The following is a 22,579-nucleotide window of genomic DNA, read 5'->3' on the forward strand; positions in this document are numbered from 1 at the left end:
GCAATGCTGAAACTGCATATGCATATGGCATTTTTAAAAAGGGGGTGGGGCTGAGCAGCTGTTCTGGGTGGGGGCGGAGCTAATTTCTAGGCCAGAAAAATGCAAACAAAAGCCTAAAATTAAGAAGCTAGTGAGACTGGCATATTGTGCTTGGCATATTGTGGATCACAGGTTTTCTAAGGTATCCTTGAAAATGATAGAGTTATATTATTTTATGTACATGAATCAACTCCTGTGATGAATCAGTGGTCTAAAGAATAAATGAAAATTACTGAGTACTAATGCTAACAGAAGTTTGTTTGAGCAGGAACACACTCAGAATTAATAACATAAAAGGCACCTAATATTGACATTGACTGTTTTTATTTGTAAAAATATATTAATATATATTAACATTAAATATATTAACATATTGGTTGCAATGTCAATAATAGATGATGGATGACCATTTTTTTGTAGACTGGTCAGATGAATAAAAAGGTTGTGTTAAATAAAGAGCATCCAAATTCAGCATACTTCACAACTTTATTGCTGTGAGTCCTAATCTTCTACTAGCAATAGCTAAAAGTTATAAAACCACTTATCTGTAGTTTTGCAGTAATGATTGTCTATAATGAGGTCCCTGTGCTGTGTGTAGATGGTGAAAGATTTGACTGTAGATGGTAAAATCTGTTCTCAAAGCCAAACATATGACTTATAAACTCCTCCACAGTTGTTATTTTTACACTGTGCATTAGGAAACTCCCACATCTGATGACGAAACGGTTCAGCTATTAAATGAGTGGAAACATGGGGCTATGATCAAAAAAGGTTGCAGGTTCCATGATCCAGCCCCATGTTGGGCACACACACGCACGCATTCGCACACACACACACACACACACACACACAGAGTACAGCAACAGAGGATACATGAATTGTGTAATCAAAGTGATTGTAAAATGAGTCCATTGTAAGTCTGTTTTGTGTGAGTATTGACATTTTAATATCTTTACAGCCTAACCTTTTAGCACAGTTTATAATATTACAAAAACATTGTTTAAAATAAAGTGCATGCATTTACCTGTCACATTCAGAACATGTTTCAGTGTCATTATATGAACTACACTAGCAGGCAAAGAGTTCTCTTCGTTTTTACTATTTTAGAATTATAATGAAGGCATTAACACTATCAAATAACACACATGGATTTATTTAACAAGTGTTTTATATTTTAAATTCTTAAGGAAGCTTTGCACACTCTTGGCATCTTCTCAACCAGCTTCATGATGAAGCTTCACCCACGACATTTTTCTTAAAGTTCCCAAATAGACTGAGCACTTACTAACACTTATTCTTCTTAGATGGAAATGAAAACTACTTATTTGGGGAAACTATTTATTTTTTAATTAAAACCTACTTCTTTTAAGTAAAACAAAAACACATTGATTGAGAAATAACTATACAAATATACATTGGCATTAACTTCACTGTTTGCATTTGTCTTTATCAGAATGTCTTTAAATGACTGAAAAATTCATAGTCAATACAAACTTTTGACTAGTATTGAGATTTCAAATTGTGTCTGTGATATCTGTTTACTGACAACCTACAAGCTTCTAGACAGATGCTTCCCGAATGGATACTGGAGGACTGGAGATAGTTAGATACGCGGCAGTAAATATTGAGTTACATGGTATAGCTGTTAACTGGCACACGTCTCCTGAAAGCGGTGAACTGAACTGTAAAGTGGTGTACTGCTTACACTGTAGCTGAATTGGTTAAATGCCAGCTCAGAAGGAGTCTTCAGCTGAGCTGATGTGTTTGTTACTGTTGAACTTCATGCCTGCCATACACTCAGCTGTGTGTGCTGTCTTCCTGCATGCCTGCTCTCTGAGTCAACATCTGCACTTCTTTTTTGGACGAGAGAATGGAAGAAAAAGACAGAGCATTTAGCCATGCTGTTTGGCCTATGGGCATGGAGTCGCTCTGTTTCTGTCATCACATGACAGGGCCAGACTTTAAAGGGTATGTTTCATTAAGCAGAATATTATGGATTCTTCTGCCTCCTGTGCTAAAAAGGATGTCCAGGTATTCATCTTGATTTATTTTAAAACAGAAGTGTTCTACTTTAGAGAGTAGGTTTGCCTTTAACTTGTGTAAGACTATCATTTTGTTTGACTGTAAGGTGTGTGTGGAGGTAGTTGTTTTATATAATTTGCAAATAAATTATACAAAGTTATGCAATCCATGGACAACCGTCAAAAACAGCCCGCTGCAGCAGCTTAAACATAGCCTCATTCGGGGCTGACTTTTTTGTGGCACTCATGTTATTTATTTGCAAATTAGCAAACAACAGTAATAGTAACATAGCATGTCTAGATAAAATAATATTCTTGCGCTGTAGCACTGAAGCCTTTCATTCATTAGTAAACGAATGCTTTTTGAAAACAGGATGTTTCTGGGTCCCTGGGTGGAGTGCTAGTGTTTCACTTGATCCATATTTCATGAAACTTGGTTCTCGGATATGTCTGATAGTGGTCCAAGGGACTAGTCCTCAGTGTTACAACTGAGCTCTTCTTTGATGCTCTCTCTCCTTCTGTTTCCGCTGCTGGAACCGATTAAAGGAAAACGCAATGGGCTAAACAGTGCACTATTATTTCATACCATGGCCATAGCTAGTTATGAGGACACAGAGGTCTGTAGCTTGCTAGTTTCTGAATGTTGTAGTGGGGTGTTTTGTGGCTGTATATATATATATATATATATGGGGTTTAACGGTAGCCACCAGGTGCTTCGGAAAAAAAAAGATGCTTGTCTGTTTTAGTTAAAATATAGGCACTACAATAGTTGTTTTTGTAATATATACAATAAAGAACATCTCAGTTCTATCATTTACAATAACTAGGTAAAATAGATTTTAATGGTAAAATCTCTGCTCTATTCTTTTATTATGAAATCAGTTTACTGACAGTTTTGAAAAATATGCAAGAAAGAATTAGTGATATGTCTTCCATTTCTAGGTTGATTAAAAAGCTCATTTTTAATAAACATAAGTTAGATAAAAATGGTATATTATTGCAAGGACCTCTTATAGTATGTGTTCCTTTAATATGAAGTCAATTGAGTGGGCTATTCATAAGAAATAGGAAAGCAGATTTCAGAAAAAGACTTGAAAGTTTGAAGTTTTTTCCTCAGTTTTGGAGACTGAGATCAGTAGGTAACTTTAACTTGGTAACTGCTTGTAAACCAAAATATTTAACTCAATAAAATTATATGGTCTAACTGCAGTCAGAGCAGTTTATGGAAGCATAGCATAACGGAGATTTAAAAAAATTGCAATTGATATAGTATATATTTGGCATTGTGATATATTAGCTTGACACATTTTTGCGATGTGGACCTCATTAATAATTTGTTTCTGGTTATGCCACTGTTTCATATAAAGGATTTAGATGATTCGAGCTCTGCTTGTTTCACAAAGGTGTGTCCAGCTCCACTGTCTCCAAATCTCTGTAATGTTCTCTTGAAATGCTGCTTGCATAAGTATCAGCATACAGGACCCACACGTTTTGCATTACTCATATACACCTGCTGAAGTTGTATACTGAGTGTGTTTGAGGATTTTTGCCCTCCTGCGTGGTGACATTAGCTCATACTTGGCAGATTCACCTGACCACTCGCCCTGTGTTTGTTTGTTTGTTGATGTTATTTTTAGCACGGATTGCTGAGAAGGTAACTCTGCATGCGCAGGTTTTGTTCTGCTCTCTCAGCGACGTGGGTCTGCTCCCGGGGACAGGAGTCGTGCCAGGTGCACGCTGGGAGAGCTGCACCTCCGACCCTGCCAATAGCTTTTGTATCCATGTTAATAAAATCACCCCGATCGTGCTGTGAGGTTTCTCTAATAATAATGAAGGTGAGGATTTATGGTGTGGTGTTAGCTTGTGAGAAAGGGCAGCTTGTGCCCTGCAGTTATTGAACTAGGCTTCGTAGTTGGATGGCTCTTGTTCCTGCTCTGTAGGGACTCACTGCAGGAAATGCCGACTGAGGCTGGTGACTAATAACCTGCTCAGAGGGATTCAGTGGCAAGGTCATAGGAAATGTGTTAAATATTAAGAAAGATGAATATTATAGGGAATGCTTCAGTGTTTTTTGCCCTAATCCTTGTCCACTGAATGTATAGTTTATGTGTGATTATCATGGACAAGGATTTGACATGTTTCACTACACAGTTTACTTAATATTTGGTGGCTCAACAGTTGAGGCTCTGGGTTACTGGTCAGAAGGCACTGCCAGGCTGCCACTGTTGCACCCTTGAGCAAGGGTCTTAACCCTCTCTGCTCCAGGAGTGCTGTATCAAGGCTAACTCTGTGCTCTGACCCCAGTTGCCTAACAAGCTGGGAAATGCTGGGATATATTTCACTGTGCTGTAATGTATATGTGACAAATAAAGGCTTCTTTTTCTAAATTCACTATTAATGGAAGTCTAAGGGCAGTCACTGAATTCTTAAAACCACATTTAAGCATTTATATAACCATATACCACTATTAAAAGTTTGATTCTGGTTGGTCAAAAGGTATTGAGGTTAATTTCTATATAACAGCAGCTCTAATCGTTGATCAGACTACAAATCACAGGGTTATATTAATGTGCTTGATCTAATATGTTATTGTTTCTATAGTGTCAAGTCAGTCACTGGGACTTGTATGGTGGAAGCTCCTCATAATCTAAGACTAGAAGAAATAAGTGAATTAAAAATGGGATGTTATTTGCCAAAGAAAAACATGGAATTGTTGATAAAGTAAAGATTTCTGTGAGGAGACATTTATTTAACATTTACAGTCTCAGGTGTCAGCGCTTCGTAAAAGTCAACAAGTTTTCCTTGATGGGAAAGTCTTCAGGACAGATTTCTCTGTAACCTGCTTTTCTGTATTATTAACTTCATGAAAGAGGAAAAAAGAGGCTGGTGAGAGAACAAGTGTTTATAGCTGTTTAATTAATAAAAAATGTAATTGCTGGCAAATTGCTGTGGTATTAGAAGAATAAATACCACTTGAGGATGTGCTGTTTTAGGAAAAAAGGACAATCAACTTTCTCGCACCAAACCACCTTTCCTATAACAGCATGCTCAGCCATGTTGTATTCTTTACATATTCTACATAATTCTGTGTTTACTTCAGTGTCTACACTGGTCATGGGTAACCCCACATTCATCCTCCTGAAAACCAACTCTGAAAGGACAAATTTTTACAAATGTAAAGTTTAAAATTTACAAATACCTATAGACACATAGACACAGAGCTGTTGTTGAGTTCTGCCAATAAGCATATATGCTACATACATACATACATTATATATATATAATGTATGTATGTAGCATATATGCTTATTGGCAAAACTCAACAACAGCTCTGTGTCTTCTATTATAAGTGAGTTTAAAGTAAACATGTTTTTATTCTTCTCTCATTACAGGGAAATGTGTCGAAAATCCTGAGCAGCCGTAATCTCATGCACACTGCAGATGCAGTAAATGTGGATTATGTTAAAAGGTGGATTATCCCTTAAATTTTCAATCTTTGTTACATGATCAGTGAGGTACACTTACGTTTCTGCGGTAGTGAAACCACCTTACAATTTAAATCCAGTCCTGTGATCAGCAGAGTGAATTGTGTCTCACTGTACATTTTACTCTCTCCGTAATCAGATTTTTTATGATGATCTCACAGCTGTAATGAGAGCTGTAAAGCACTTTTCTGGTCTGCTGCTTGTCTTCCTTTCCCCATGTGGTGTGATGTCATCTCTCCTCTTCACGTAAACCATTTGCACTGCTCATCTTTCTGAGTTTGTATTGATTGGAACTCTGGTTTAAATGAATTTGATGAGGGGGTTTGGGTTATGTCATCATGTTACGAAAACCTTATGGTTTTCCACCATGGTCAACTCACTATGGCTCTGTGTTTTATTTGAGCTTTCCTGCATGTCCGAAAGTGTGAAACATGGAGGGAGAAAAGCAGAGGGATTGTGCAAGAGTGGGGTGAGGAGAAGTGAGGGAATGGCACTGATGGCCCAGCTTTGCTCCTTAGCAGAGGAAATGAGTACTATGTTGACTGGTGCATGTGCATGTGTGTGTGTGTGTGTGTGTGTGTGTGTGTGTGTGTGTGTGTGTGCACACGTGTGTGTGTGTGCATGCATATGTGTGTGTGTGTGTGTTGGGGGGTGGGGGGAGGTTATCTCTCTGCAGTGAGAGGTGTGAGGGTCTCCCCTAGCGGCCCATAATGCTCAGCAGATGTTTTCCACTCTCCTTTCTCGTATTAATCTGCAGTCATGTGACCCATCAGGGAGCAAACTGTTCCAATACAATGCTATTTTCTCTCATTTTCTTCACTCCTTCATTCCACCCGAGTCTTTCCATTTCCAGTTTGTACTGAAATGATTGTAATCTCTGTTCATTCTTTCAAACCAACATTTTTTTTATTACTATATTTTCCAACCCCCTCTGCACTCAGAGAATACGCCTTTCTCCGTTTGCCTGAAAGTTACTCCAGCGCGAAACGAGCTTTCAAGAGCAGCCAGAGGCCGGCCTGAGGAACTTTGGCAGAAGTTAGCTGAAGTTAGCTCTTTTGAAAGCCCCTCCTTTTAATGAAGCCATATCCTCACATGCTACAATGTCAGAATACTAGTGCAAGACACAGAGCTTTCTGAATTGACAATCATGCATCCTTGTCTTGATTGGTTGGACATTGGTTGGTCCACATCAGTTGCCGTGTTCTCCTGTTTACAGACTCTGGGGTACCACAGAAACTGAAGTTTTTCCTCTGATCACATTTTATTGACAACTAAAAAAGAGTTCAGAAAAAAAATTTAAATTACTGACCACAATATTGTGTAGAATTGTCTGTAACATTGCATTCATCCTCACTGTAATATAGAAGGCAATAAAGAACTGCCTAAAAACTCTGGGCCTGCAGCTATCCAACCATATTTCATCATCTTTAACAAGCCAGTCGGTTTCCTCCACATTAGTCTTGTTTACATACTCAGAGAGTTGGTGGAGAGCTTGGTTTATGTTTACAGGCTGTCTCTGGTGCCATTGCTGTCTGGGAGCATTTTTGTCCTCATCTTAACACACTGCATCTTTACAGTAACACTTCAGAAAACAGGTCTCAGTTCAGATCGAGTGAAGTTTTACAGACTGTGGATGTCTGCCAGTGGTGCAGGCCTGTGGAAAACTCTTTATCTTCCAGAGCTCTTTTAACTGTTTCAGAGGATTTAAACTGGCCACACTGTTTTGCTAGCTCATAATGTCAACGTGATGCACACTTTAGCATAGTTTGTACAGCCCTAGCTATTGAGGTTTTTGCAGAATTACTTTGATTGTTTGGTTGACCATGTGCCTGTGCTTGTGTCTTTTTTGTATAAATCAGCACTACTCTTCTCTGCATGTTTGTGTAACCTGTGTTTTGCACCTAAATGCTGTGCTGCACATTCCACTTGCCCTTTGTAGTGTGTGTGTTCTGGCGACGTCTGCTTGTTCTGGCACAAACTCGGATCTTGGATGCTGCAGGCCCACATTAGGAGTCTCTCCGCTGACCACACACACCTCACAGTGCTACAGAGAGGCCACAGCCCTCCTGCTTATGTAACCATGTGGTAACAGGACCCCGCCTGCCAAGACCACAGCTCATATCATAGAGCAATCTTATTCCTCTTTTACTTCCTCTCTTGCTTCATGATTGGCAGTTGGACCTTCCTTCATGCTCTAATTTGCAGTGGTCCTGTAAGTGACTGATTTAAGGCCAGTTTGAGCAGTTCATTTGTTTAGTTCACATGAAAATTCAGATGTGGTTTACCAGATTGTCCTATTACACAGGCTTGAGGACTGTAATTATTCTCAGTGAAATAATGATTTGAGTGATTAGGCTTGTGTGCATACTATCAATATACATCAGCCAATATTTTCACTTCAGCCTCTGCTAGTATCAGTATTTAAAGAAGCTGTTTATAATTTTTAGAGCCCTCTGTTGCCTTTGGCATGAACTGAAAAAAAAAATGAAGTGGCAATTTAAAAAAATGACAGACCTTTCTCTTCCCTCAACCACCGACCTCACTACCAACACTATTTTTTTTTTTTTTTACAAACTCTACTTTTACAAACTTTACTCTTTTTCTTATTTTTCTCATGATACTTCATTATTGTTATTATTATTATTATTATTATTATTATTATTATTATTATTATTATTATTATAAGCAAAGACAGGCAGAGTTGACCTGATCCAGCTGAGGTGGAATTTAGGTTTGTTAAAAAGTAAACAGAAGCACAATAAAAAAAATCCATTATTGCAAATGATTAGTATAGGTTTAGAAACATTTATTTATTTGTAGTCTATAAAAGTCTATACATAACATTATAAACTGTGCCTTATGTGCAGGTTTGATGTACATCAGCATGTAACCAAACCTAAGTGGGTGAGAACTAGAACACAGCTTTGGAAGAGCAACGGTGCCCACGACACTTACTGCCTGCTAAAGAAGCTTTTAGAATAGCTGCTAGTCGTGCAGTACACTGCTACTTTTGCCTACAGTAAATGCTTTATTTTTGCTGCCTGTTTTCTTCATATAAGAAACAATAAAGTGTCACATTACTACATGTTCTTTTTAGTATATCGGAACACTGGTCTTTTAGTAAATACACCCATTATTCATTTATCTGCAACCACAATCCACACAGAAAAAATCTGTTATCAATATCAAGATTGTTCACAGCATTGCCGCCTCACAGCTCCAGGGTCCCCTGTTCGACCCTGAGCTCAGGTTTCTGTCTGTGTGGATTTCTCTCTGTGTTCCTCCAAGTTCTATGGTTCCCTCCCACCTACTAACAACATGCATGTAGTTGGACTGGCAACTCAAAATTGCCACAAGTGTGAATGAATGTGTGAATGTGTGTGTGCATGGTGCGCTGCGATGGACTGGCACCCATCCCGACTATATCCCCATCTCATGCCCAGTGGATTCCTGGGATAGGCTCAAGGTCCACCATAACCTTGACCAGGATAAGGCTGTTACTGAAGATTACTGAATGAAGATTGTTCATTTAAATCATAAATAGTGTATTAATATTAAGGTCCCAGGTCTTGGCAGAGCTGAGCCTGTAGTCACCATTTTTTTTTTTAATTTAACATTGTATTATTTTCAGAAATGTCATGTCACAGGACTGTAGTTAGTAAATAGGATTCAGTAGTGGGTGTTGTGTAAAATTGTGTAGTGTTTTGCATGTTCCTAGAGATACATAATATAATCATATAATATCAAAAGTACTTAAAAACTATGATTCAGAATTCCCCGGGCAATGGCTACTTCCTTTAAGTGTTTCAGGCTTCTGTTTATATTTTTCTTGCATTGAAATGAACTCTGCCCTGAACTGCTCAGCTCTGCCCCTTTTTACAAGGCAACTCACATGACATGTGTAGAGCACTCAGCAGAGAGGGTGGGGTTGATTGCTGTAATGGTTTGTAAATATTTTCACTGCAGTTGCAATCCACCTCACAGGCAGCAGAGGGTGATAAACAATTACAAACTGCTGCTTTAATGCAGAGGTTTCTCGTAGCCTGTGGTACAGTTGATGGCAGCTCCAGTAGAAGACAGAAGAACTCTAAGAAGAAGAACTCAGCTGGGCAGAGAGAGTTACTATGTGAGATTGCAAATCTAGATAAATTCTAGATAAAGAGCACATACACAAATACAAATCCACACACTCAATATGTAAAATATGACATGGAGAGTGTATCGGGACATCCTCCACATCTACTTACTACAATAAAGTAGAGATGAATTATTTTCACCCACTCTCAATCTTGTATAATGTATAATTCGCAATTGCTCTATATTGTGAATGCGAAACTATCTCTATTATATAAAGTGGGACCTCATAATTTTATTCACTGCCTCTCTAGTGCTGTTACTCTCTCCTTGTCTTTTTTTTTCCCCTCTTCCCCTTGCTCTCTTATGCACACAAACTGATCTGTAGCAGATTTAACTGTGGTGACAGAGGGTTATATGAGTGGGTGTATGGGTAGAGAGAGGCATTGTGGGATAGGCTGCAGTCTTTGCCCAGAGGCTTGTCATTGAAAGAAACATACACATACACACACAGTTCTTTAAAGCATCACTCAGCAGGCTCTCCATTAGCTGTAGGTCAGGGTGAAGTGGATAGAATAACAGAAATAGGGTAAGCAATGCAGTGTGTGCATGCATGTGTGCGTGTAAATTTACTCAGTAATGTAATCTCAATAAAAATCACCCATTTCCACCAGTAGGTTTGCTGCTTTTGCTGGCTTTTGGCATGTTGGACTTCCAAGCCTGCAGCAGTTTGTGTGTTTTAATGTTTGTGTGTTTAAATGCGGCAGAAAAGGTGTGTGGAATGTCACTTGTCATGATTTGTTCTTGAGAATCAGCAGCATGGACGATACCAGAGAAACTACAGAGAAAACTATAAAGAGACACACAGTAATGTCTAAAGTATGTTGCCTAACAGGTATAGCCATTCAAGAGAATCATTATGATTTCGTAATTAATTAAGAGTTGTGATCATAGTGCCACATGACACCTACATAACAACTGGCATAAACCTATATCGAGTCAATGGGTTTTTATTGTCATTCCGCTATAGTCCTCTATGTATACATTGGAAGGAAATGTCACAGTATAGTACAGTACACAGGACTACATAAAGTGCAGATACATAATAGTGTCAGACAAGTGCCAAAAATAAATATACAGAAAAGTGCACGTTGACTAGACAGGACAACAGAAGAGTGTTGTGTGGAAAAAATGAGTGCAACAATTTTCTGTGGAACAATCGTCCGTGAAAACGTTAATAAAGGCTTATTCCAACAGACATCAAAATATGTCTTAAGTTTGATGTCAATTTGACACCACAATTTTTGTTAATATTTGTAGACCATCATGACAAACTAACTTTGTGTATTTCTGGTATGTCACATAACAGTGATGATCTGACATGTGGCACATCAAACCCAAACTCACTGTAATTTAGGATCAGAGAAAATATACATAACTCTGTCTTTATCATGTCATGGTGTTATTATAAGCTATTATAAACATTCTAGATATAGTAAAACTATTTTTAGTTACGAGAAATATACACAAATGTCATTACAGTGTCATGATATAGTCATTAGTAATTATTATTATAAATAGTAAAAATAAACTCATCTATTTAAAGCCAGAAAAATATGCATAGCTCTGTCATTACTGTGCAGTGAGGGTCAGTGTCCTAACCTTCACTATGTAACAGTGTAATACAGCTGGTTTTCTTGTTCATGTTACTTCCAAGTACAAGTACAAGTGCAAAGGATATGTCACCTTTGCTAATTTTTCAAATTAACCTCAAAATGTCAAGCTTTGCCACTTCATAATCATTATGTGACTCATATATCAAAAGTATACTAAGCTACAAAGTCACCTGTCATGATGTTTTAACTTAAGCCAGTCTGGAAAGTGTCATAACATAAAGTTATCACTTGACTTAAAATGGCCATAATCAGTCTTTATGACAGGAGATACTTGTCTGTTGGACTAAGCATTTATTAATGTTTAGGTTTATGTCACTTGTTATGAAGTAAATTTCTGAAGGTGTAATATAGCACTATGAACACAACATGTTCAGTGAGATTTATTTTTTCTCTTCTTTTCTGATGTTCTCTCTTTCCCACTTTCCCTTCCAGTTCACAGTACTTACTTGGGACAGACCCAAGACCCACAAACACGGCACAATTACACTCCATACCTGATTCCCAGCACGCTTTAGAAAGCTACTAGGTGGCAAACTAATCTCTTGCACTGCACTTCGTCGTACCTGTAGGTTTATGCACCGCACCAGGAAAGGAGTTTTATAGGACTAAAACAAAAACTATATTTTAGAAAGTGGATTTGACAGAGTAAGCGAAGAGCAGGGAAGAATTAAGCAACTGCATCAGTTGTTATTTTACTGGATTAGCTTAACTGCTGAGAAGAAGGGAAATCAAAGAGATTGGATAAAGACATGAAGAGAGATAGAGAGAAAGGTGAAGAGAGAGAGGGGGATCAAGGCGGATGTGGTGAGAGAAAGAGCAGTTGACAGGCTAATTGAGTTTAAAGGGAGTTGTGCGTGGAGATAGAGCTAGCTTTATGTGCTGCTCTGAAAGAGAAGGCAGCTGGGAGCCTGCACACAACCCAGCTAAACAAGGCATCATGAAGAGGGTGTGTGCGCGTGTGTGAATGTTTGTGTGTGTGAGGGAATGTGGAGGCGGCGGCACATATCTTCTGCCTGACACCCAGACTCTATATCTGTGTGAGTGTGTGTCCTATAATCTCACGTGTCCATCCTCATTTACTCAGTGTGTCAGAGTAAGTGCTTGTGTGAAAGAGTGTGTGTGCTGATATGGAATAGTTGTGGTCTTTAGGCCTTGAGTCGGATGCAGTGCTGAATTTAAACTGATCTTGTCATCGGTGTGGACAGGTGAGTGTGAGCATATCTATTTTCATGCTTCCTGTGTATGCAAGAGAAACAACCTTTGACTCCACATCATTCAGTGAAAGAGATTGCAGAAAACAATATATATATGTATATATATATATATATATATATATATATATATATATATATATATATATATATATATATATATATATATAATCAGGTCTATAAGTATTTGAACAGTGACACAATTTTCATAATTTTCCTCTGTACACCACCACAATGGGTTTGAAATAAAGCAATCAAGATGTGAATGAAGTGTAGACTTTCAGCTTTAATTCAAGGGGTTTAACAAAAATATTGTATTAATCATTTAGGAATTACAACCATTTTTTACATAGTATCTTCATTTTCTTCAATTACATCTTGATTGCTTCATTTCAAGTCCATTGTGGTGGTGGCACAAGAGGCAAATATATAAATTATGAACCCTATTCCTCCAGAAAACACTGAACCCAGATGTAGAAATGCCACCCCCGTCAGCATGGTGTATGAATTCTGGTTCTGACGGTTCCTCAACCTCAGCTACATCACTCAAGTTCATAACTGAAGATGTGTGCAGGACTGTTTAATCCTGCTCCACAGTTATTCTTGGTTTTAGCTGCCAGCAATATTTTCTAACACATTTGTCTATTTCCAAAATATAAACAAACTAGTAGCTTAGTAACAGGTAGTTACTAGGGATGAATGCTGCAAATGCATTGCCCAGCATAGTCTTTTTTACTTCCAGGAGCATTACGTGGGATCTCAAACCCAATGCACACCTCTAATGAACCTTTATAACCCTTTGAAAACAAACAAACAACTAGTGCCCCTCCTATCTGTATCTATATCTGTTTAGAACACCTGATATATTCAGCAGCTGTCATGTTTTGACATACCTGAGAGCCTCTGTCAGTCATACTGTGTTGATGAGAGACCTGAGGCTTGAACACCTACAATGTCACTTAACAGGTAAATAAGAGGCTATTGTTGAGATGGAGATTGTGTGTTTGTGACTTTACACGTCTCTTGATTTATCACCTTATCTCGCAGTCAAATCAGGTATTTTGAAACCGGCTTTGCTTCTTTTCTGTCCATTTAAAACTGCACACCTGTTCAATGCTTGGTACATAGAAAGCAGGAAAAACAAAATCTCTCTTTTTTTTTAAAAGCTAGTGATTTGCCCTTGATATTTAATTATTTTGATAAGCAATACTTTACCTAGTTGCTTTAATTTATGCGTTTATTTTTATTTTTTTGTTCATTCATGAATTCAAAAACAATTGACCGGGATGTTAGTTGTTTTGTTAGGAAAGAATAAAGGATGTGTGCATTAAAATGTAGAATGCTGAAACCTGTGTAGTTGATTGTGATTTGGCATTGTCTCTCCACAGCTGGTTGCTTTAACGCTGCTCGTCTGTGTGTCTTTGCCCCTAAAAGGATAGAAGTCCTAACACAAAAATGTTTCACAGCTTCCACAACTGGAAATGGACCTATTCAACATGAGCATAATAAGTGCACTGGCTTCGATTGAACACAGTTCATCATGAATCACACTTCATCTCCATCTGTCCGGCTGTCTTTTATTATCAAGCACAGAAGCATGGATGTGAGGTTTTGTTGTGATGTAATGCTGCTTGCAGGGCCACTAGAGTCCACTAAGAGGCAGAAGAGCACTGCTAGTTGAAGCCTCAGGCAGTGAGCGTTACGTACACAGATTCTTAGCAGCATTCATCATTAACTTTCAGCTCTTTAACTAGGCAAAGTCTGACCCTTAAAAGTCCCAGCTTATTATTCGGTTATTCGCCATAATATAGCAGATTATATAATAATGACGATGAATTATTCAAAAACTACTGTGAAACTAAATAGGCATGGTGAGTGGGAAAGACAGGTCCAGGGACTTTAAAGCATTAATGGACAGTTCATATTCCTAAGGCAAACTCTAATAAAATATGTCACACAGAAGAACAACATGCATAGAACAACATGCCTGATCACCTCGACGTTCTTAAAACAGCCTCAATGCTGTTTGTAGGGTTGTAGTTAAATTATGTTGTTTTACAAACTGTAAACACACACTAGCCTTTGTACGGGTGACTCACGAGTTCCAGGTGACCTTATTATTACAGCCCTGCTGTTTAAATTGCTCCACAGAATGGCACAGAGCCATCACTAAATTACTGTGTGCATATCTTATTGCATTATTATAAACAAGGAAAAAATCTCCAGTCTCTGCGGTGCCCCAGGCTCTGTAATCAAGAGAAAAAAAAAAAAAATGTAGACCACCAACATCCAGCCAATCGGGGCAAAGAGGCGTTTCTACTTGCCTGTCAATCATTTTGCCTGTTGAGTCAGTGTACCCCATTGCTGCACTAGCATTCAGGTGTTCTAGACAAAGTAGCATGTATATAATGCTGCATTTGACTGATCTTGGAAGTAGAAAGTCGGAGCTCGGAATTACGTCTTTTTTCAGCCTCGGTGCATTCAAGCTACAAAGTGTAGGAAAAACATCGAGGCCTCAATGTTTGTCTTTTATTAACAGCAAGCTAGGCAGCTAACTGTGATGAGTGATGTATATTTTCTCCTCAAAACAGCAAACTGCATAGTCAGTGTTATAGATTTAACAAGTGAATATGTCTGTATGTTGATTTATCTAAAGCAAATTCTCGTATATACAGCATAAATCATTTAAAGGTAACAAATGCTACTTTGTTTAATGCTGATGCTGTGTGCAGCCATGTTGAGTTGATGTCACTTGTTGAACACGGAGGAACTCAGAATTGAGGAGACCATCCCAAGTATGAATTATGAAGTATGAATGAGTTGAGGGGGCATTTTCTTTTGTTTATCCTGGTTAGAAATTGGCAATTATGAGTTACGACCTCTAGTCAAATGCAGCATATATGTTTAGAGGGTGTGGCTTTGAAGAAAACACTGAAGGAAGGGGCTGTTGTAAAAAAAAAAAAAAAAAAAGCAAGGAGGGGAAAGCTTCCTATTATTCCCCATTAAAAGCGTGCTACGTCACATTATTTACTATGTTAAATGCAGATTGTAGTTTTCATCTGAAATTATCTAGCATCATATATACATCACTTGTAATTCATTATAATTATAAATATTTTAAGACTTTATTTCCTTGGAAGCATTGCATTTTCTCATTTTCTCACTTCCGTATTTGCTCAGATAAATTGTCAAATTTCCAACTCATTCCCACTGAGATGTTGATATAAACTGTGGTAATTACAGTTACTCCCATATGACACAAAGGCAGCATTAGCTAACTTCCTCCAAAATCACTGACTACTTCTTCAAAGGAAGAGGACGAGATGGAACAAGAGACAGAGAAAACAGATTTGGCGGGAATCTCCTCCCTAATGTTAATCCTCTCAAATGGCCGAGTAGAGGGCGGTCTTTCAGTGGTTTATTCATCCCCCTCTCCTCATCTAACCCCCAATCACATTTCCCTCCTTTTACTGCCAACTGAGACTTTCTGCAGCTGAGTAAAGAGCCAGGTGTAGTTGTGGTGGAGATGTGAGCACCGTAACATGGTCCGGACTCACCCTCTGCCCACAGACTTGGGTTCCATCGCCCACCCATGACGTTTCTCATGTATCTGCTAGAACACTGCTCGATCAGAGACACCCTTTGTTTTCCATGAAGCACAGTTTGCTTCTCTACTGAGCTCAAATTTCCACTGACTCTGTGTCTCTCAGTCTCTCTCTCTTTCTCTCTCCCTCTTTCTCTCTCTTTTTCTCATGCTCTATCAGACCCTTAGAACCTACTTTGGTTCCACCTCTTTTTGTTTTGCATTTTTCCCTCTCTGCCTCCCTCTCTTGCTCTTCTCCATCTTCAGCCATAAAAGTCAGTCTGATGAAACATATTCCATATGCGAGTCTGAAGAAACATACTCCGAGCGTGTGTGTGTGTATGTATGTGTGTGTTGAGGTCTGCATCGCTTGGTAGCTAATATCTTCTATACCGTGACGGCTACTTTATGAATGGCTCATCTCACTTTTTTTTTCAGTAGCTACTGTAGAATGGTTTGTCTATAAATCTTGTTTCTACCCCTCTACCCATCCTTTCGCTCATCTGTTTCTGCTTAAACGCATCCAGTTTTTCTTTTCTTCCTCTGCTTGGATTTGTAGTTGTGTTTTTTCAAACCCTGAGCACAGTGAAATAATATTATTCAAGGCTTAGAGCAACAAAGTAGTGCCCTCATGTGTTATAGTGATGAAAATGCGTATGCACACATTCAGAGGGGTGCAAATCAATTTTAACTTTGGAAGGCAGAAGTAATTTTCACTTTCAGTAGAGGAAGAATGTAAAGCAAAATGTTGGATGCCCTTGAGTGTCTGCTGAATTTTTTTATATGTACTCTGCTCTCTCTCTCTCTGTCTTCTGCATTCAATAAATTCTTCATTGTGAATATAAGAAGATTCAATGAACCCCTTGCCTACACACACACACACACACACACACACACACACACTGCTCTCAGTACTCTGAGCAAGTGGCTAAAAAAAGGATGGAGTGAACATAATAAGATAGAGGAAGAGATGGGAAGAGGAGGGATAAACACTGAACCAGTGTCTTTCTAACAAACTCACTCCCACAGGGATTTAAATTTTAAGGGATTTAATTTTAAGTCTGTCAGTGAAAAAAAGAAAAAGCAAGCTTTCTTTTCCTCCTTCCCTCACTCTTTTTTTGTTCTCCCCTCCTTCTGGCCCACCACTCCCCTCCTTCTTTTCCCTCTAAGCCCCCCAAATTCATCCCCCTGTCTGCACCCCGCTCCTACCATTCCGTATCAGGGACAGGACAGAACCTGACTTTTCTCCTCTCTCTCTCATAATCCCAAGTGGATTCAGCTTTTAGCCGCAGGTGAGTGTCAGCACCTAGAATCAGCTTTCTGAAGGAATATTTTCAGAGCCATTATTTTTTGAAAGACTCAGATCTGCAGTTACCTGATTATGCAGTTATTTGTAAGGCAAAAGTTTGGAAGAGTTTGGTAGTAGTTGTGTCTCAATTACAAAACATACTTTGGATTTATTAGCTTTCTGAATCAGATAGCTCATAAATGATATGAGTTTGTGTAAAAGGAAGATGATTGATGATTGGCAGCTAGAGTAATGTGAAAATCAGAGATGTGAGAAATCAGATTCAGGAGATCACACTGGATTAATGTGGCGTGACCTGTTTATCACTCGCTTTCTGTATACACTCTTAAAAAAAAATGGCTCCTCACAGGTTCTTTAGGTAGGTCGAATTTTTTTTTTTAACTTCCTAAAGGAATTATACTTGAAACCTTCAGTTCTTCAGTAAACATTTAACATTTAAGAGTTTTAGATTTAATCTTTTTTCCTGAGTGAGTGTATTACTACCTATTTCATTTAACCCATATATTTGTGGTAAATGCTGGTGCATTTGGCTTCCACTCTTATTAAAACCCCCTAACTGTTCTTTGGTTTGTCCCTTTGGGGGAACTACAGAACAACAGAGGATTTCTCTGTCTAAGTGTCCAAAGCACCACTGAGTGTGACAAAAAGCACATTGCATGAGTAATATGCATGCAGTGTGCTTTTGTCACACAAACACACACAGAGTATAAGACACCTGCAGAGTATTTTAATCTGCATTTCTCTGTGTGGTCAGTCTGTTTATTTTCTATGTTTATTTTCTGGCTTTCTTTCAGGATAGAAACACCACTCTGTTCTGGTTAATGAAAAGCTTTCCCTGCCTTCTTCATATCCTTATGAGATAAACAGGTCTGTTATACGCTGGATGTTAAGGTGGAATGTTTTTTTGGGGGGATCATTTATGAAAGTCTGACTGGGTTATTGACTACTTCATTGGGATATCACACACCTACATATACCCTTAGAAAGAAAAAGGTACTCATTTGTATCCCTCAGGGTAGAAACAAATGTCTCTCAAATGGTACTATCAAGGGTACTTCTTTGGTACCTATAGATAGAGTACCGAGAGGATGTAAAATACCATTAAAACTCATTGAAGGTACAAAATTAGACCCTAAAAGACCACTGCACGCATTACATTTTTTTGCCCCTTGGGTCACAATATTTTTTTTTCAGTGACAGTCTACACTTAAACACTGATTAATATGTCTTTAGTTCATAAGTCAGATTGGTAGCAGAAGCTATATTTAAAGGAGATTAATTAAATTTTTAATTGGTACATTTCGGATATCTTGTTATTGAGATAAACACATTAATATGCTAATACTGATCGGTTTTGCTTGTCACTGCCCTGAGGCAGTACATTGCTGTCTAAATTGTTTCAATTCCCAAAAAACTAAAATGCAGTGGCTCCATGGCATATGGCTCTGAGTATTATTGACAGAATGTTCAAGTCTGTGGCTCATCAAGCTCATAAAAATTAATTATTAATATAATTTAATTATAAATATAATATAATAATAAATATTTGAATAAAATGGTTGGGGAAAAATGTGTGTGTAAGTGCTTGTGCTATACTAATGATCTGTCCAGTTTCAAGATGGAGGCCTAATTATACCCTAGAAACACAGAGTATTACAGAGCTTAGGCAGCATATTCCAGGACACACACATTAGGCGTTTTCACATTTCATTAAGCAGTCTTACACATACAGTATTTAACACTCATACAAAATGGAATAAAAGTTCCAAAGGCAGTTCATCTAAAAAACAAATTATTTTACTAGAGCATTAAAAAAACAGCCTCTATCCTACAGATGTAGTTGAAGCAAGCATCAAAGTGTAAATGAATTTTGACACTTCTCTTGTTACTGAAAGTTTTTTCAGGAACATCAGATGATCAGAAGTGTTGGGATGGGTGAATAAGACATTTTGTGTGTTTACTGTACTGTGTGTGTATGAGAGAGAGTGAGAGTGAGAGAGAGAGAAATAAAGAGAAGAAGCTGAGAGACACTGAAGACCAAAGACATGTGAGAATAAGGCAGAGTCTTCCATTGCTCACACAGGGTTTATGTAATACTCTCTCTCTCTGTGTGTGTGTGTGTGTGTGTGTGTGTGTGTGTGTATGTATAAGGAAAAGGGGAAAAAATCCATAGTTCCCCTTCTATAGCAGCACTACTGGACCACCTTCTTCTATATACTGTTCACTTCGACTGGTGTAAACTTTTCTCAACTCAAGACTTGGGAGAAGAGTCCAGATGAAGAGATCTCAGAAGAATGTGTGGATTCTTGATTTCATGAGAAAGCTTGTCTTTTCCAGAGCAGCTGGTCTCAGTTGGTCATTCCTCTCTTCACACTTCTGTATGAAGTGTACAGCTTTGGGTCAGGAATCAGTGGCCTAAACTCAAACATATGTGATAATCAATCCATCAGTCAGTGAACTGGTTAAGGAATGTAGCTTCAAAGCATTTGCGAGCTGTTGGATTCATTTAAAATGTAGTTAGTCCCACAGCTACATCATTTACTTGTTTTGATATTAGCCTCTTTTGGATCTTGATACATCATCACACAATCTGAGAAGTAGATCATATTCCCTCCACTAAACTTCTCCTGCTCTTCTAGACATCTTCTGCTAGCTTTTAATTCCAATAAAGCCCATATTTCAGCAGGAATAACAATCCCCTAATCCTCTACTGCATGGCTGACTTTAATAAGAGAGGGATAGACTGGGAGTGACAGAATAAGACTGCATAATGAAAGAGAGAAGAGAATAAAATAAAGAGGTGAATGTCAGTGTAAAGTTGGATAACAGAAGGAGAGAATGGTGTGATGAGTGTAGAAGAAGTGGAGCTGCTTTGCTGTGTAATCCAGCCGTCTGTGAGATATATACATGCTGTGATTGCTAGGCTCCATGCAGTCCTTCCTGGAGTGGGATTATTAATCTGAGACTAATTATCCGTAATCCTCATCCACGGGCCAGATGGTTGCTTCTCTAGCTTCCCTCCATCCTGTCTGATAAAAACACCACACACATACTGTATACTAAGCAGACTAGCTCTGTATCACATGATGAGTAGAAAATATGGATTGTGATGGTTATCTGGACTGTGATTGAGCAGCAATAAGGTAAATCATGATCGTGGGCTTTTGAAATTGATGGAGGTTAGTAATATGTATCATCATCTCATTTCAGCTTGTCAAAGATATCACCTTTGTGGCAATGTAAGCTCTGACCATACATTATGATTTTGACTAAATGGTTGATTGGTGTGTGCTGTAAACACCCTTGATTTGATGGTCCATCCTGTAAAAAGAAGCCTATTTAACAGAGTGGGTTAAAGGTGCTGACAGTAACTGTGATTGATCTGCTACTGTGTGGAGTTTGGCAGTGTTTAGAAGAGCAGTTCTGTGCCTCTAATGCATCCACAGCTCCAGCATCCAGCTCATTATTCAGTTTAAATGAATAGCCGCGCTGTTACGTCAGTTCACGAGAGTTCGATGATGGTGAAAGAAAAGAAGTTGTGCAGTCCAAACAGATCAGATTCCATGAGAAAGCTTATGGTCTATCTCAGCACATGATAGAATCTGTCCTGGGATTAGTTTTGTTATTATGGTTATTATTCTGTGAAACAGAGGGAGGGAAAGAACAGATACACAACTTGGGATCTTGCTTTTCTTTCCCACACTGTATTGCTTGATTGGAAGCAAGAGTGTGAGTGCAGCTGTGAGAGCAGCTGCTACACACTATGCGGTATTGAGTTTGTGAGTTTGAGAAACAGGGACAGAGAGTAGGATAGCTCTCTTGTAGTTTGTATTGTGACCCACAACACACAGCTGTTACTTCTGGAACTCAAGGGAGGCTTGTGCTGATCAGTTTTGAAAGTGTGTGTGTCACACATACGCAACACTAATGTGTCTATTTGTCCTGTTCTTGTTCTTTCACTTGCAGTTCCTCAGCAACACCCTGTTTGTCTCCAGATAACAGCTGAATGTCGGCTTTGCTATCAATTACCTGTGCATTTTCCAGCCTTTGCTGTCATACTGACAGCACTACTGCAGAATAACTGAGACACAAATCATATGGGCTCAGAGATTTCTACCTCCACTATAAGTGACTTTTATTTCATCGTGTATACCAGGGGTGCTGAGCAGGGGCAGCTGGTATAAATGGGCTACTAGGGCTAAGGGAAAAAAACTAAATAAATATATAAAATCTAGACATCATCTTATTTGCTGTTAACAAATAATAAAAATTATATTTTTTTTACTTTTGTGAAACCAAGAACAACAGCACCACCAACAATCATAAGTCTATATACACTGAATGGTATGAAGTGGAGACTAAGGCTGATTTCTTTGTAGCCCAGACTGTAGACTCACACATCCTATCATTGACCCTTGCGTCAAATGATTTCACTTGGTGAAATGCTGCATATATTTCATGTGCATTGGGCTAATTTATTTAATCCCACTTAGCTGACACAATCCATAACGCATCATCAGCAGTCATTGAGAATGTGCATGTGAAATATAATAACAGGTATAACTACACCTCTTTGGTGCTTGGCCACTAAAAAGCCTGAACATGGTGGGGTTATTTCCTAGATCGCTGATTTTTCAAAATTCCTTTTAAGGAGAAACTTGAAGTATATAGGTTTAACAAAGATTGCTAAAATACAAACTACATGAACGCACATACGGCAGAACCGTAAGTTTTGTGTGGTTTGAATTAAAGAGTTATTTAAAAGAGACATGGCAAGATTGCAGACTTGAAACATTTGACTTGAAAATTAAGTCATGAATGGTATTACGTATCCGTCTTTCAGTGAGTATGTGGATGCATGATAGTTTTATGCCTATTATAAGACCCAGTGGTCTAATGCTAATGGTTTGCATATGACATAACAGCTGATAAATTTGAGCTGATGTCCCTAATTGTTCTGTATTTTCTGTTGCTGAGTTGTATATGGTATATAATAAATGTATTTGCACCATGCACCTATTAGTGCTTTTCCAGCTAGCAGTGTGGTACGACACACTGTTTTTTTTTTTTTTTTTTCACAATTTCAGATCTGAAGAAACCTGTAAATCGATACTGTTAGCTTATTGAGTGTCTACTTCTGCTAGTCTCTGTGTGTGGACTGTTTTGAACATGAAGATAAGC

At 38.4% G+C, this 22,579-nt stretch overlaps 1 protein-coding gene across 3 annotated transcripts in view; it reads left to right on the forward strand.

Moving 5' to 3' along the window:
• The window catches only part of nhsl2 (NHS-like 2), a 72,800-nt gene that overhangs the window by 11,797 nt on the left and 38,424 nt on the right, over window positions 1-22,579 (forward strand). The gene's annotated exons all lie outside the window — the stretch shown is intronic.

Source organism: Pangasianodon hypophthalmus, chromosome 4 (assembly GCF_027358585.1).
Source record: "Pangasianodon hypophthalmus isolate fPanHyp1 chromosome 4, fPanHyp1.pri, whole genome shotgun sequence".
In the NCBI taxonomy this organism is placed as follows: Eukaryota; Metazoa; Chordata; class Actinopteri; order Siluriformes; family Pangasiidae; genus Pangasianodon; species Pangasianodon hypophthalmus.